Raw genomic sequence first — 16,178 nt, forward strand, 5'->3', positions numbered from 1 at the left:
ACGGTCATCGAGGTACCAGCTGGAGGAAAGATTGCCCAAACGTGTCCAAATACATACAAGGGAAAGAAGTAGGTCACCACGGAGTACTGCAAGCAGAAATCGCCCACAATGTGATCAACAAAATAGGAACCAGATCGACTGCAAAAGAGGGAGAGGTTCAGAAAGAAGGCTAAGTAAAGAACGATCCTCTGGTAAGAGAGGAAGTGAAAGGGAAGATGATTTCGGCGATCATCTGGTGATTGACGTATCACCAACGACCCGTAACGAAGTGGAGAGAGAGAATAGAAAGCCCTTAAAAAGAAAAGCAAGAGGGATGTGGGCTCTTCAGGCCTCAGAAAGAAGACAGGCAGACAGCACATCCGAGGATGCAGAAGAATCAGAGGCAAGACCGGCCGACAGCACATGTGAGGACGCAGAAGAATCAGAGGGGACATTGGTTCAAGCGAAGGATGACGTCCCAGTTACCAATGATATCAGACGAGTGCGGATAGGGCGAGACATCGGGAATTTAGAAGTAGAGAGAGTTCTCGAGGGGAAAACTGTGAATGTGTGCGGCGAATACAGTTCCACGACATGTTTCGGGAAGGAAGGAAAGGTGTACCAGGAGAGCAAGGAACGGCGTTATCAAGTGACAGTGCACCAAAATCACAAGGAATCTGCAGACCAAACTAAACATGCTAAAGGAACCACAAAGATACACGGAGTGGACGATGCCGCGAAAGTAGGGACCCCGTTAACAGACAAAGAGTTGGAGGCCACATGTGTAGGCAAAGTAAAGAAAATAAGCCAAACAGTAAAGAGGGAAACATTCCTTGACGGCGAGCTCATGCACCAGGAAGAGGTCGTCACAGCGTATGAGGTGGACCTCGAAGCCGGATTCCTGATGAAAGACTGCTATTAGGACCCTCTTTTATTCAAAAACTTTTAAGCTAAATTTTACGTTTCTGATTCGCTTTGTTGGACCTCAACAAAGCCCCGAAAAGTTCATGGAAAACGGAGGACATTATTTTTGAGATTGTACTTGAAAAGGAACATTTCTTTTTATAACACAAGTTTTCTTAAAAATTAAAAGGATGAAATCCGAGATTTTACGGATTTTGAAGAGAAAGAAAAACAAAATAATCATTTATGATGAAATGGAAATTGCTTCTTAAAAAAAACCCAGACATTTTAGCTAGACCTAAATCAAAGTTTTTTTTTATTTGTTCACACGTTAAAGGCATAGGGGTCAAGTGTTATTCCCTGTCATTCAGATTTTAATTTCGAAGTGAGGCAAAACGATTTTTACAAAAAAAAAAAAAACTTGCATGTCAGCCAGGAGACTGACCAATCTTGGGTGGGTGCTGTGTAACGAAGTCAGTTTATTGTAAACGTGCGTGCACGTGGCGAGACGGCTGCAGCGCACGGCACGTATGTCCTTCGGTTCATTGAAAATGGTTAGTTGCGGTTTATGAGGCCTTGCGAGAGGACGTACGTGCCGGGCGCTGCAAATGATCTCGAGGTGCCGCTCGTGTGACACAGTGTTTTGTATTAGTATAAGTATAAGGGTAAGTTACCCGGAAATAAAGTTCTGTAACTTCAAGATTGATTTCAAGTATAATTTTATATGCGGTGGTTGTGGATGTGTTTTGGGAGAGATTTGGTATTGGAAGCTGACCACGTGAGTGAATGACACAATTAACTGATCTGGGTCCCGTCTAATGAGGTAATAGAAGAGAGAAAAGAGAGAGTGACGGGAGGGAACCCATCACAGTATTTTATTGATTTTGAATTTCTTATTTATTTCTTTTTATTTTGTTTTGTACATGTTTGTTATGGGATCTGTCAAGGTATTGATTATCAATGGCAGAAAGTAATCAGTTTCAATTATTTAATTATGTAATCACTTTTTACATTTGTTATTCGTATATATATCCATTTGCATAAACAGATGCACCCACTCCCACACCCAAATCTGCATACATAGGTAAATTCCTGCAGGGAGTGCCTGGTGGAGATCAAACGAATTTCAGGAACCTATCTGTTTTCAAGCGAGTGTCACTATTAATTGCTTGATTTTTTATTATAAGGGCAGGTCCAAGCTATTGTCCCTTCTGAATCCAAAATTAAATCTTTGCCTAAATCTACCATATTGTATGTCATTTTAAAGCTTATACTCTGAAGTTTTTTGCCCTATATTTTTTTTCCTTCTGAAAATGCAAAGTTAATGAATGCCAAGGTCACGATTCCAAGAAATTATTAATTAGCGTGACGTACGGGACATCACATTTTTTGATCTGCAGATAATGCAAATTATATATTTGAAAATATTTCTGTGGGGACTTGTGCTAAGTTCATGCAAACATTTGAGAAAAAAATGATTTTGAAAATTTACTAATTAAGTTAATTATCGGTTGTCCAACAGGCAGTGTCCCGTACGTCACAATGTAGCATATGTTTTTTTAGATTCTAATTAAGAAAAAGTTGAACAGTTTTCTTCACACTTTTAAGAGTTCTAATTTATATTACTATACATCCAAAAATTAAAATGAATTTACTGAATTAATTTCATGTTTACTTATATCAGCTAATTAAGCTTTATTGTGACGTATATGGGACAAATGTGTGACGTACGGGACACACCATAGGATATATATGTAATTCTAATTACATTATTATTTTAGCTTTAAAATGACATACAATATGGTAGATTTATGGTAGATTTAGGCAAAGATTTAATTTTGGATTCAGAGGGGACAATAGCTTGGACCTGCCCTTATAATAAAAATTCAAGCAATTAATAGTGACAATCGATTGAAAACAGATAGGTTCCTGAAATTCGTTGGATCACCAGCAGTGTGCTTTTGAATGGGAAGGCACTCCCTGCAGGAATTTACCTTTGTATGCAGATTTGGATGTGGGAGTGGGTGCATCTGTTTATGCAAATGGATATATATACGAATAACAAATGTAAAAAGTGATTACATAATTAAATCATTGAAACTGATTATTTTCTGCCATTGATAATCAATACCTTGACAGATCCCATAACAAACATGTACAAAACAAAATGTACAAGATAAAAAGAAATAAATAAGAAATTCAAAATCAATAAAATCAATAAATAACATCACTTTGTACATTAATGCAACAAAGAAATCAAATGAAATTTTGACATATACCCCAGATCTGACGTTTGTTACGTAATCATCCTTCATTCATTTACACACATTAACGATAAAAAGTCGAAAATGATACCTGTTTTTCAAGTTTTTCGAAAAGAAGACGGGGGCTACAGCGCTAGTATCAACATACACAGCGTACAGCTTGATGCTCTAATGCCTCGTGGTACTGGAGTAGCGGCACTGTTATCAGTTTAGATGCAACTGCGTTGTCCGGGATTTGTGTCCGGCATTACCCCCACTTTCCCCTACAGGGGAGGGCGGGGCTATAGTTAGCTGGGACTGGATGTTGGTTTTGTTGATGATGTTATGTTAACCTGCCCAATGTAGCAACATATAAGTGAGAGGTCATCTGCTCGAAGTTCCAGAAAATTACGGCGACTCGTCGAGGCCATTTTATAAAAAATCAAATTTCTCATTTTATATAGACACTCATGAATGCAGTTTTAATATTTTTTTTAGTTAGAAAGGTGTGATATTTCCTTACTGAAGTATCCCTTTGATACTTCTAAATATGTTGTACATTTTGCAAAAACAAAAAGAAGTGAAAAGAAAATGGCTGCCCGGGCCGGGCTATAGTTCGCCCATTTCAGTGTGACGGGGCAAGTCCGCCATACTTTTATCTACAGACCCATAGGCCTACAAAAAAAAACATTGGCGGCGGACGCCAAAAATTTGACAAGCAAAAAAAAAAGCTTTATCAACTAAAGATTTAGGGGGGATCGTCCCCCTATCACAATTTAGGGGGGGGGGGGAACGCGTCCCCCGTCCCCCCTACTTCCGCCGCCTATGCTTTGAACACACCATTTTATTTCATAAACAATGTTTTTCCCTATGGGCGAACTCGCCCCGCCTAACCGGCCAGGGTGGGGCAGGCTGGCCTGCAGGGAAAATTTTCTTTACGGTCCATTTTTTGCCAAAACCGTACATGTCATCGAAAATAAGGTACTATAGGTGGATATTACCTAGAACTTTTTACATCTTGAAGCACTACCTTCCTGTTAAAAAATTACATGTACGATTCTAGAAGGGCGTGAAAGGGGGGGGGGGCGGACTCGCCCCACTCTCCCCTCCCCCACTCTCTCCTATATCTCATTAAACGACAATGTGAGTGGGAGTGTTTTTGTTTTGTTTGTTTTATCTAGTGTTCTGAAAGGTTTGCCATCTCTCAATTTCCCCTCTCATTTTCTCCACCTTTGTCCCTTTGATTGTTTCTTCTTATCACTCCGTTGCTTATTCTTTTCTCTTCTGCCCCACCCTCTTATACCGCAAACATAAGGGCGACGCTTAGCACGCGGACCCCAGCTAGGTTCGCCTAAATATCTATTCGTATCCTTTCACAATAGGCCTATCCAAACAAGAGGCGATTCATGATGATAATAATTACATTTATATAGCGCTTCGTACACTTTGTTACATTGTCATTATTATTACCCGGTCATCGGATCCTTGCATGCATGCCCGCACACAACGAGATTTTAGTCCTGCACTCTTCCATTTTTTTCTTCAGCTCTGTTATTTTGTTACGTTCTCTTTCTCGATCTCTTTCTTTCCATTTCCTTTTTATTCCTAGCAACCCATTCCTTTCCTTTTCCTGATCTCTCTCTTCTCCTTCCCTTTCTTTTCCCACTTCCTTTTTCCTTCTCTTTCTTTCTCTCTTGTTCCCCATTCCTTTACTTTTCTCGCCTTTCCCTTTCCCTCGTTTTTTTTAGGTTTCAAAGGGGCACGGATTCGCCATTATGCATAGTCATGAATCTTAAATTTGCACGAATGACTAGTCTACAGATCATTATCTTGATCGACAGGAGACGGATGTATTATACAGAATAGGATTAAGCTGCAAAATAAAATCGAATAATTAGCAAACCTGAAAAAGGGAAAATGACATGTTTAACGTGCATTGAAATTGACGCCTCCTAAGTTTGAGATAAAGTTGGCGTCACTAAATTTTGGGTCAATAATTTGCCGACAGTATTTTGGGCAATTCCAATTCCCCCTTAGTTCAAAGTTGTACTAGACTATATAACGGGCTAATATACTAAATAACAAACACGTGTTATTATTAAGTCTACCTCGATTACGTCCCTTGCAACTTTTATGAATACAGTTAATTTTTTGTGATCTAAGTTGATTTCTTTATTTGCTACCGTTTTTTTTTTTTTTTTTTGGGGGGGGGGGTAAAAGAACAACATAAATTGGTACCGTATATGTGCCGGGGTCTGTGAAATTTAAATATGTTAGATCTATCTCATAACTGTTTACGTCATCATCGCACAGTACAGGGCAGCCTGTACCACCGGTACGGTACCGGTACCGCTTTGCACTGTGCGGTACCGGTACGCTCGCTACCGTTCGCCATTACCCGATTGGTAAGCACTAAATAGGTACCAATCCTGCAGCTAATCATGAATATTCATTAGCTTCCTCGATGTGCGCGCACACAATCTTTCGAGCGCGCGCTTTTTACTGCCCAGATATAGAGATGTATATTGACATACATCTCTATGTGCCCAGACCACCCCAGCGCATGCCCAGCGTATACGGAGCCGGTGTCTGTATGCTTTGCCAAAGCTTGGCCGGCAAGGCAGTTACTACTACCACTGGCGTAAATCCGTGTTGAAGGGGGGGGGGGGGAATGGCTGAAATATTTTGGCATTTTTTGTCATTGAAATGTCCACAGTGGCGTACCGTGGGTCACGGCATTGTGGGGGCACCAGCAAAAAATCTTAATCACTGAGTGAGCGCGCGAAGCGCGAGCTGAATTTTTTTTATATTCACACCTAAAAATGGACATTATAATCAAATTTGTGTAATCATGATAGGTACCTGTCTTGCTAAACAATGCGAGCTGAAATTTTCGTATATTTTGACCCCAAACAGCGAGATTTTAAGGAATATATTTTAGGAATCCATTATGAGTATGCATATCTCACCATAGTCATCTAATGCGAGTGCCAAGTGCTTGCTGATTTTATCAGAATTACATCTGAACACATGAACACATTTAGTAGTCATTGCACTCATGATTATCATACGCATCTCACGAATCAAATATTGCGAGCGCGAAGCGCGAGCTGAAAATTTAGATAATTCAGACCTGAAGTGTGGCATTCTAAGGTTTCTTTGTATGAATTAACTAGGACCATACGTATTTCATTAACCAAATGATACGAGCGCGAAGCGCGAGCTGACAATTTTTGATATTCCGATCAGAAGAAGGGACATTTTAAGGACTGATTTTAGGAATTCATGAAGAGTAGACATATCTCACCAATCCACTAATGCGAACGTAATCTCGGACAGGAAATGTTTCATATGTACGAAGACCTTAACATGGGGCAATCACTTTATGATTCATGTAAAAGAAGCATATGTCACTACACAAAAAAATGATAACTCAAGTGCTAGGAAATAAATTTGGTTTATATTGACTTGAAAACGGGATGTTATATATCTCGTTAAACAGACAATGCGAGCACCAGGAACAATGAAGACGTAGGCCCTGGGCAAACTATGTTTCATAAATTTATGATAAAAATGTTTCTTATGTAATGTAACATAACATAATTATGATATAACATTATATTGAATAATATTTTCTTCTTTCCCACTACGTTTCTCTTCCTTTTTCCCTCATTTCTCCTTTTCCCCGTTTTTTTGTGTCAGCCGATGGGGGGGGGGGGGGGTGGGGCATGTGCCCCCCATGCCACTGTATGTCCATATGGAAAATACCCCTCCGTCAAGTGAAGAGCTGAAAGCAAAACTGACAAGTTTGGTGCCTATATATTGCTGAATAGGTGCCATATTTTCTTCTTTTTATGGAAGATTTGTTATCCTGTAATATTTCAAAACTTTACATTATTATGAAGGGCTGAAAATGAAAATTTGCAGGATTGGTGCCTATATAATGCTGGATTGGTGCCATATTTGCTTATTTTGATATAAGATCTGTTATCTTGTAATATTTCCAAATTTTACATTATTTTGAAGGTCTGAAAAATGGAAATTGACAGGCTTGGTGCCTATATATTGCTGAATAGGTGCAATACTTTCTTTTTTTTTGTCTCACCTGCGAAGCAAAGTGAGACTATAGGCGCCGCTTTTCCGACGGCGGCGGCGGCGACGGCGGCGGCGGCGTCAACATCAAATCTTAACCTGAGGTTAAGTTTTTGAAATGACGTCATAACTTAGAAAGTATATGGACCTAGTTAATAAAACTTGGCCATAAGGTTAATCAAGTATTACTGAACATCCTATTAGAGTTTCATGTCACATGACCAAGGTCAAAGGTCATTTAGGGTCGATGAACTTAGACCATGTTGGAGGAATCAACATCGAAATCTTAACCTGAGGTTAAGTTTTTGAAATGTCATCATAACTTAGAAAATATATGGACCTAGTTCATGAAACTTGGACATTAGGTTAATCAAGTATCACTGAACATCCTACATGAGTTTCACGTCACATGACCAAGGTCAAAGGTCATTTAGGGTCAATGAACTTTGGCCGAATTGGGGATATCTGTTGAATTCCCATCATAACTTTGAAAGTTTATGGATCTGATTCATGAAACTTGGACACAATAGTAATCAAGCATCACTAGAAAAATGTGCAAGTTTCAGGTCTCATGATTAAGGTCAAAGGTCATTTAGGGTCAATGAACTTTTGCCGAATCGGGGGTATCTGTTGAATTACCATCATAACTTTGAAAGTTTATTGGTCTAGTTCATTAAACTTAGACATTAGAGTAATCAAGTATCACTGAACATCCTGTGCGCGTTTCAGGTCACATGAACAAGGTCAAAGGTCAATGAACTTTGGCCGAATTGGGTGTATCTGTTGAATTACCATCATAACTTTGAAAGTTTATGGATCTGATTCATGAAACTTGTACATAAGAGTAATCAGGTATCACTGAATATCCTGTTAGAGTTTCAGGTCACATGATCAAGGTCAAAGGTCATGTAAGGTCATTGAACTTTGGCCATGTTGGGGTTTTTTGTTGAATAACCATCATATCTCTGTAAGTTTATTGGTCTAGTTCATAAAAAAGTGGACATAAGAGTAACCATGTATCACTGAACATCTTGTGCGAGTTAGAGTAGTATTCAAAGTCAGCACTGCTGCTATATTGAACCGCGTGATGCAGGTGAGACGGCCAGAGGCATTCCACTTGTTTATGTAAGATCTGCTATCTAGAAATAGCCCCTATCTCCAAAGCCAGCATTATTGTGAAGGGCCGAAAGTGAAAATTGACAGGCTTGGTGCCTATTTATTGCTAGATTGGTGCTATATTTGCATATTTTGATATAATATCTGTTATCCTGTAATATTTCAAAATTTTAATTACATAATTGTAAAGGGCTGAAAATGAAAATTTGCAGGATTGGTGCCTATATAATGCTGGATCGGTGCCATATTTGCTTATTTTGATATAAGATCAGTTATCCTGTAATATTTCAAAATGTTACATTATTGTAAAGGGCTGAAAATGTAAATTTGCAGGATTGGTGCCTATATAATGCTGGATTGGTGCCATATTTGCTTATTTCGATATAAGATCTGTTATCCAGTAATATTTCTAAAGCTACCATTTTTGTGAAGGGCTGAAAGCAAAACTGACAAGTATGGTGCCTATATATTGCTGAATAGGTGCCATATTTTCTTCTTTTTATGGAAGATTTGTTATCCTGTAATATGTCAAAAATTTTACATCATTATGAAGGGCTGAAATTGAAAATCTTGCAGGATTGGTGCCTATATAATGCTGGATTGGTGCCATATTTGCTTATTTTGATATAAGATCTGTTATCCAAAAATTCCCAAACGTCATCAAAATATAGTTCAAGGAAACATTTTTGATAATTGATACCGAAACATACTTGACAAAATAATATGCATAAATTAGAGATAGCGTGGGCGGATCCAGCTTTCGCCAATAGGGGGGGGGGGCCGAAAAATATTTTGATCAACATTTTTCTCGATTGGCCGCTACAATCTGGCTTATTTTTTGGTTGGTTTTTCAGGGGTTAGTCCTAACTAAACACTGAAGTTTTAAGTATATATTAGATTTTATTGCTATAAACAATGTAAGGTATCTCATGTGGTCTTAATATATAATGCGAGCGCGAAGCGCGAGCTAAAAATCTTTGATATTTTATGTCCTTAGAACTGAACATTCAGAGCAGTTTTTATAATCATGAACAAAGATAAGTATCCAACTAAACAATGCGAGCGCGAGCCTAAATTTTATCATATAGTAACGTGAAAAGTGACTCAATTAGGACTGTTTATAGTGATTAATGAAGAGGATACAAGTATCACCAATTAAATAATGAGAGTGCGAAGCGCGAGTTCAAAATTTCTGATATTCCGACCTGAAAAAAATGAACAGTCTAAGCGCGTTTTTATTTAAATAAACAAGCTGTGTGTCTCAAACAATTAAATGCGAGCGCGAAGAATGAGCTTAATTTTTTGATATACAGACATGATAAAGGAGCATTTTGACAAATTTTGGTAAGAATTTCTAAAAAGCATAGGTTTCTCACAAATCAAACAATGCGAGCGCGCAGCGCGAGCTGAGCATTTTGATACACATTAACAATTTGTGTAAATCAAACAAAATAATGAAAGCTTGATGTGCAAGCTAAAAAATTGTGTGCAAATTGATATCAGAACTGGATATATTGCATATTGTATATATATTGGTTATATATTAGTGTCATTTAACCCTCTTGAATGGGATTAATTACACAGGCAATGCGAGCGCGAAGTATATTTGTATATAAGTCTATTTCCAATTCTTCCCCTCACCTCATTTTATTGGTTTCCTTTCGGGGTCGGGCCGGTCGTTACGAGGCTGTAAATTACACATCATGGGTAAAATACCTCTTTCTTACTTTTCTTCCCGTTTTTCGTAGTTTCTATCAAGGTAAAGAGTACACTTTTTTCTGCAGGTTGTCAAAAAATAGGGGGGGGGGGGCGGGGCTGGCTCGGCCCCCTCCTGGATCCGCGCCTGGATATATTTATCCAACTGTTAATAGGGGTCTGAAAACAACACGAGTTCAGTTATGGATGGCCTAACGTGGTGGAATCTTTACTATTTCAAAATGAATGGTTTTGTGGCGTTTTACCAACAGTTTTTATAGCTTCTTTGTATTACAATTATCACTGAATGCATCAACCCACTTGTTTTGTGATGTAATTTCAACCTCTATGATTGATTACGTAAGATTATATTTTAAAAATTTCTAGGAACTTTTGGATGTCATAGTCTACCCACGTGATGCGACAACGTCATTTAGAAAGACGATATGACAGGTTCGGAGGCTCCATAAACAGTGGTGTACCGTGCATGGGTCACGGCATTTGGGGGGGGGGGCACCAGCCAAAATTTGAGTCACTTAGTGAGCGCGCGAAGCGCGCCCAGTTGCCAGGTATACTGACCTAATAGAGACATTTTAGGGACAGTGCCATTAAACGGATTTGTATCTCACTGGTGAAATAATGCGAACGCGAGCTTATTTTTTTTTATATTCACACCTAAAAGAGGACATTATGATCAATCTTTTGTAATCATGCATACGTACCTGTCTCGCTAAATAATGCGAGCACGAAGCGCGAGCTGAAATTTTTGTAAATATTGACCCCCAAACAGGAAGATTTTAAGGACTATATTTTAGGAATCCATTAAGAGTATACACATCTCATCATATTCATCTAATGCGAGTGCCAATAAGCGCTTGCTGATTTTGTTAGAATTACCGAACATGCACATAAAGCACTTGTAATCATGATTAACATACCCATCTCACTAATCAAATCTTGCTAGCGCGAGCTGAAAATTTAGGAAATTCAGACCTTAAGAGGGGCATTTTAAGGCTTGTTTGGACCAATCACTTTAAGTAGTCATGAAAAAGAAGATACTATTGTGCATAAAACAATAATAACTCGAAGTGCCATATATTTGGCAGTTTGGACTTGAAAACGGGAAGTTTTAGTATAACAGGGTTATATATATCTCGATAAACAGACAATGCGAGCATCAGGAGCAATGAAGACATAGGCCCTGAGCAAATTATGTTTCATAAAGTTATGAAAAAAAGTTTATTATGTATAATTATGATATGATATAACATTATAATGAACAATAATGTCTTCTTTCCCACTACGTTTCTCTTCCTTTCTCCCTCTTTTTCTCCTTTTCCCCGTTTTTTTTGTCAGCCAATGGGGGGGGGGAGCACGTGTGTTAAGGCCCTAAACCGCAAATTGCACCTAAACCGCAAATCGCCGCCTAAGCTTGTAGAAAAAAGTATTTTTGAAACGAAGGACCTTGGATGAGTGGTTTCACTCCCCTGGTAACATTTAGTATTAAAGTTTAAAAATTTTTGAAAATAAGCTACTATTACTACTACCACTACTACTACTACTACTCCTACTCCTATACTACTACTACTACTACTACTACTACTACTACTACTACTACTACTACTACTACTACTACTACTCCTACTCCTCCTACTACTCCTACTACTACTACTACTACTACTACTACTACTACTACTAAAACTACTACTACTCTTACTGCTACTACTACTACTCTTACTGCTACTACTATTTCTACTACTGCTACTCCTACTACTACTACTACTACTACTACTATACTACTACTACTCCTACTCCTACTACTACTACTAAAACTACTACTACTACTACTACTCTTACTGCTACTACTACTTCTACTACTGCTACTCCTACTACTACTACTACTACTACTCCTACTCCTACTCCTACTACTACTACTACTACTACTAAAACTACTACTACTCTTACTGCTACTACTACTACTACTACTACTACTACTGAAACTGCTACTACTACTACTACTCTTACTGCTACTACTACTACTACTACTACTACTACTACTACTACTACTACTACTACTCTTACTGCTACTACTACTTCTACTACTGCTACTGCTACTACTACTACTACTACTATTTCGTACTGATTATGACTATAATATAGTAACATGAGTACATGGCTTCATTACCCTCGTAACATTTTGTATTAAAGTTTTAAAAAGATTATAATAAATATTTAAAAAATTATTTATAGCGATTCTTTATTTTCTCCCTCTGTGTTCACGCCTCTTACGCGCACACGGTCCTTGTTAATAAACCGTGTGCGCGTAAGAGGCGTGAACACAGAGGGCGGCAAACATAAATCGCAGAAGGATAGAGGTTGAAGAGTGAGGAATTAGAACTAGGGCGCTGATCTCATTTTTATGAGAAATGTTGTTGTTGATCCCTTTTGTTGATACACGTATTTATTTATTTGTTTATTTATTTAAATATTTTACCAGGGTGCTCATTCAACATAAAGTTGGTCTCCCATGGGGCCCTAAAAGGCTATCATTATTGTTCTTCTTGTTTGTTGGTTTTGGACTCTTGGTTATGGTGGGAGTTGGGCAACTTGGGCTGTACATAGTGCCGTTTTTTTTGTGTGTTTTTTTTGGTGTTTTTTTTGTGTATCCCTAATTCTCCCCTAGTATAATCTAACGCCTGTAGGTTTAAGCAAAGGAAAAGGAAAGGGAAGAAATGAAAGGCGGAAAATAAAGAAAGAATCGCTATAAATAATTTTTTAAATATTTATTATAATCTTTTTAAAACTTTAATACAAAATGTTACGAGGGTAATGAAGCCATGTACTAATATTATTTTAGTCATAATCAGTACGAAATAGTAGTAGTAGTAGTAGTAGTAGTAGTTTTAGTAGTAGTAGTAGTAGTAGTAGCAGTAAGAGTAGTAGTAGTAGTAGTTTTAGTAGTAGTAGTAGTAGTAGTAGTAGTAGTAGTAGTAGTAGTAGTAGGAGTAGGAGGAGTAGTAGTAGTAGTAGTAGTAGGAGTAGCAGTAGTAGAAGTAGTAGTAGCAGTAAGAGTAGTAGTAGTAGTAGTTTTAGTAGTAGTAGTAGTAGTAGGAGTAGTAGTAGGAGTAGGAGTAGTAGTAGTAGTAGTAGTAGTAGTAGTAGTAGTAGGAGGAGGAGGAGGAGTAGCAGTAGTAGAAATAGTAGTAGCAGTAAGAGTAGTAGTAGTAGTAGTAGTTTTAGTAGTAGTAGTAGTAGTAGTAGTAGTAGTAGGAGTAGGAGGAGGAGTAGTAGTAGTAGTAGTAGTAGTAGTAGTAGTAGTAGTAGTAGGAGGAGGAGTAGCAGTAGTAGAAATAGTAGTAGCAGTAAGAGTAGTAGTAGTAGCAGTAAGAGTAGTAGTAGTAGTAGTTTTAGTAGTAGTAGTAGTAGGAGGAGTAGTAGTAGTAGTAGTAGTAGTAGGAGTAGCAGTATAGTAGAAGTAGTAGTAGCAGTAAGAGTAGTAGTAGTAGTAGTTTTAGTAGTAGTAGTAGTAGTAGTAGTAGTAGCAGTAAGAGTAGTAGTAGTAGTAGTTTTAGTAGTAGTAGTAGTAGTAGTAGTAGTAGTAGTAGTAGTAGTAGTAGTAGGAGTAGGAGGAGTAGTAGTAGTAGTAGTAGTAGTAGTAGGAGGAGGAGGAGTAGCAGTAGTAGAAGTAGTAGTAGTAGCAGTAAGAGTAGTAGTAGTAGCAGTAAGAGTAGTAGTAGTAGTAGTTTTAGTATTAGTAGTAGTAGGAGTAGTAGTAGGAGTAGTAGTAGTAGTAGTAGTAGTAGTAGTAGTAGTATAGGAGTAGGAGTAGTAGTAGTAGTAGTAGTAGTAGTAATAGTAGCTTATTTTCCAAAATTTTCAAACTTTAATACGAAATGTTACCAGGGGAGTGAAACCACTCATCCAAGGTCCTTCGTTTCAAAAATACTTTTTTCCTACAAGCTTAGGCGGCGATTTGCGGTTTAGGTGCAATTTGCGGTTTAGGGCCTTAACACACGTGCCCCCATGCCCCCGTAGTTTCGCCACTGGTCAATATGTTTAGAGTGAGGTTGTTGTACCCGATCTTGGTAAAAAAGGCTTCGTGAAACGGTTCAGGGGACAAGTAGCTCACTATGATCTCCAATAGTCAAGAAGTTAGACTTAATTATGACGTTGTTGAACGCCAGATGGATCCCATTTAAGGTTAATGGGATTTATGTGGGTACCCCGGGTGGGTACCATAATTATGAGTAAAAATTGAGTAAAAATCGTTCCCAGGGCCCTGAGGCATGACATACCTGCCATTTCCATTCCATTCCATTCCTTGTTTTTATTTGGCAATAAGTCATAATTGACTATTTTTGCCACTCACTTTATAAAGAGTTGGGAAACTATTTAATTGAATAATATTATTTTCATTTTTTATTCAATTTTTTTTTTCCCTTTTTCCAATCATTTTTTGTATATTCGTTCCTTTTTTTTCTATGAAAAAACGAACAAAACAAAACATTTAATACTATAAGGTCGTTGATCAATGATCTATGTGATATTATATGAAAGAAAATCATTCTAACAAGGGGGGGGGGGCTAACATTTTAACAGGTTTTCTGTATATACTCTGAATTCTCAGTGTACCAAGCATCAATTTTGATATATTTTGATATGTTTTTTTTCTTACAATTCAATTAATCTCAGTAGCCTTGGATAATTTTCTGGGGTTTATTGACCCGTATACGTAAAGACAGAGGAAGAAAAGATTTATGAGATCAAGAAGTGATAAGATAACTGATTTGGAATGACTGAAAGAGAGACAGGCAAAGAAAGAAGAGCCCCCTCCCACACCCGTACCAGAGTTACGGGGTTACGACTGTCCCGTCGGTGGATTCAGGTCCATCAACATCTTGAGGTTTGATCTTTCCAGGGGACAAACGCCTTTAACCTACCTAACGTGGAAAATAAAAAGGGGCCCTTGTGGGAGGAAGCCCTTCCTCCTCCTTGTGACCCTCAGTCAGTCGATGGACACTTGTCTGTATATAGAAAGAGCTTCAAACATGAAATCCAGCAAATACAAAAAGAGAAGTGTCAATACATTTGGGTGGTTATTTTATTATTTTAATTTAGTTTCTATTACTTTTAATATATATATTTTTTCTTAACTATTTAATTATCCTTTCTTCTCTCCCTCTTCCGCAAGGAAAAATGAAAGAAGGGAACCCCAGCAAGATATGGGGAGATGTCTCCTCTTTTTTCCCTTTCTTAAAGTCAAGGCTTTAACAAATGTAAGATATTCTATATCACATGCATAATAGTTTTATAAAATATATAGTGTGGGATGCTTTGCGACCAATCATCCAAGGTTAGTTACAAGATATTGTGGGCGTTAGAGATGAAAAAGAAACACAAGTATTGTAATATATTATATCGTGTGTACATCCAACGCGCGTCTGATTCAGTTGATGAATAATAGTTGCTATAGTAATACAACTTCCAATAGTTGATATGTATATAATTATGTGTGTATACCCACACAAATATATTCAAATATAGTAGTTTGTAAGTTATGATTAAGTAAAAAACTGCAAAACCATTTCGCTATTGAGCAAAGCCATGCAGTTATTACATTTTATAATACATCCGAGAGGTTTTGCATGAATGACAAAAGTCTTCTAGGTGAATATTAATTTCAGAATATCGTGCGACAATAAAACAAGATAGCAACTAAAATTCTGCATTACTAGTTGCCTAGGTTACCGTTTCTCGAACAATCGCTTTGTTCTTAAAACAAAGCGTGCAATGGATTTTTGCTTTATGTTTTGTACACTTTTCAGTAATGTCATTATTTCCTTAGCATCAGTTATATTGGTCTCGGCAAGTAACATAGACCTTTCTATGATGTATTTTGGGCATTCGGTGAGGAAATGACTTACAGTTTCAATACACCCATTACAATTATTGCAGTATCCTGTTGGGTGCATTTTCAATTTAAAAAGATCTTCGTTTAAACCTACTACTCCGAGTCTTAATCTATGAACAATACTCTCCTCAAGTCTTGTTAAAAAACATAAATGTGGTTTGTTAACGGCAGGTTGTACCTGTCTTAGAAAGGCGTGTGAAGAATTCCACCTATCTTGCCAGAGGGTGATATACTTATCT

Source organism: Lytechinus variegatus, chromosome 11, assembly GCF_018143015.1.
Source record: "Lytechinus variegatus isolate NC3 chromosome 11, Lvar_3.0, whole genome shotgun sequence".
Lineage (NCBI taxonomy): Eukaryota > Metazoa > Echinodermata > Echinoidea > Temnopleuroida > Toxopneustidae > Lytechinus > Lytechinus variegatus.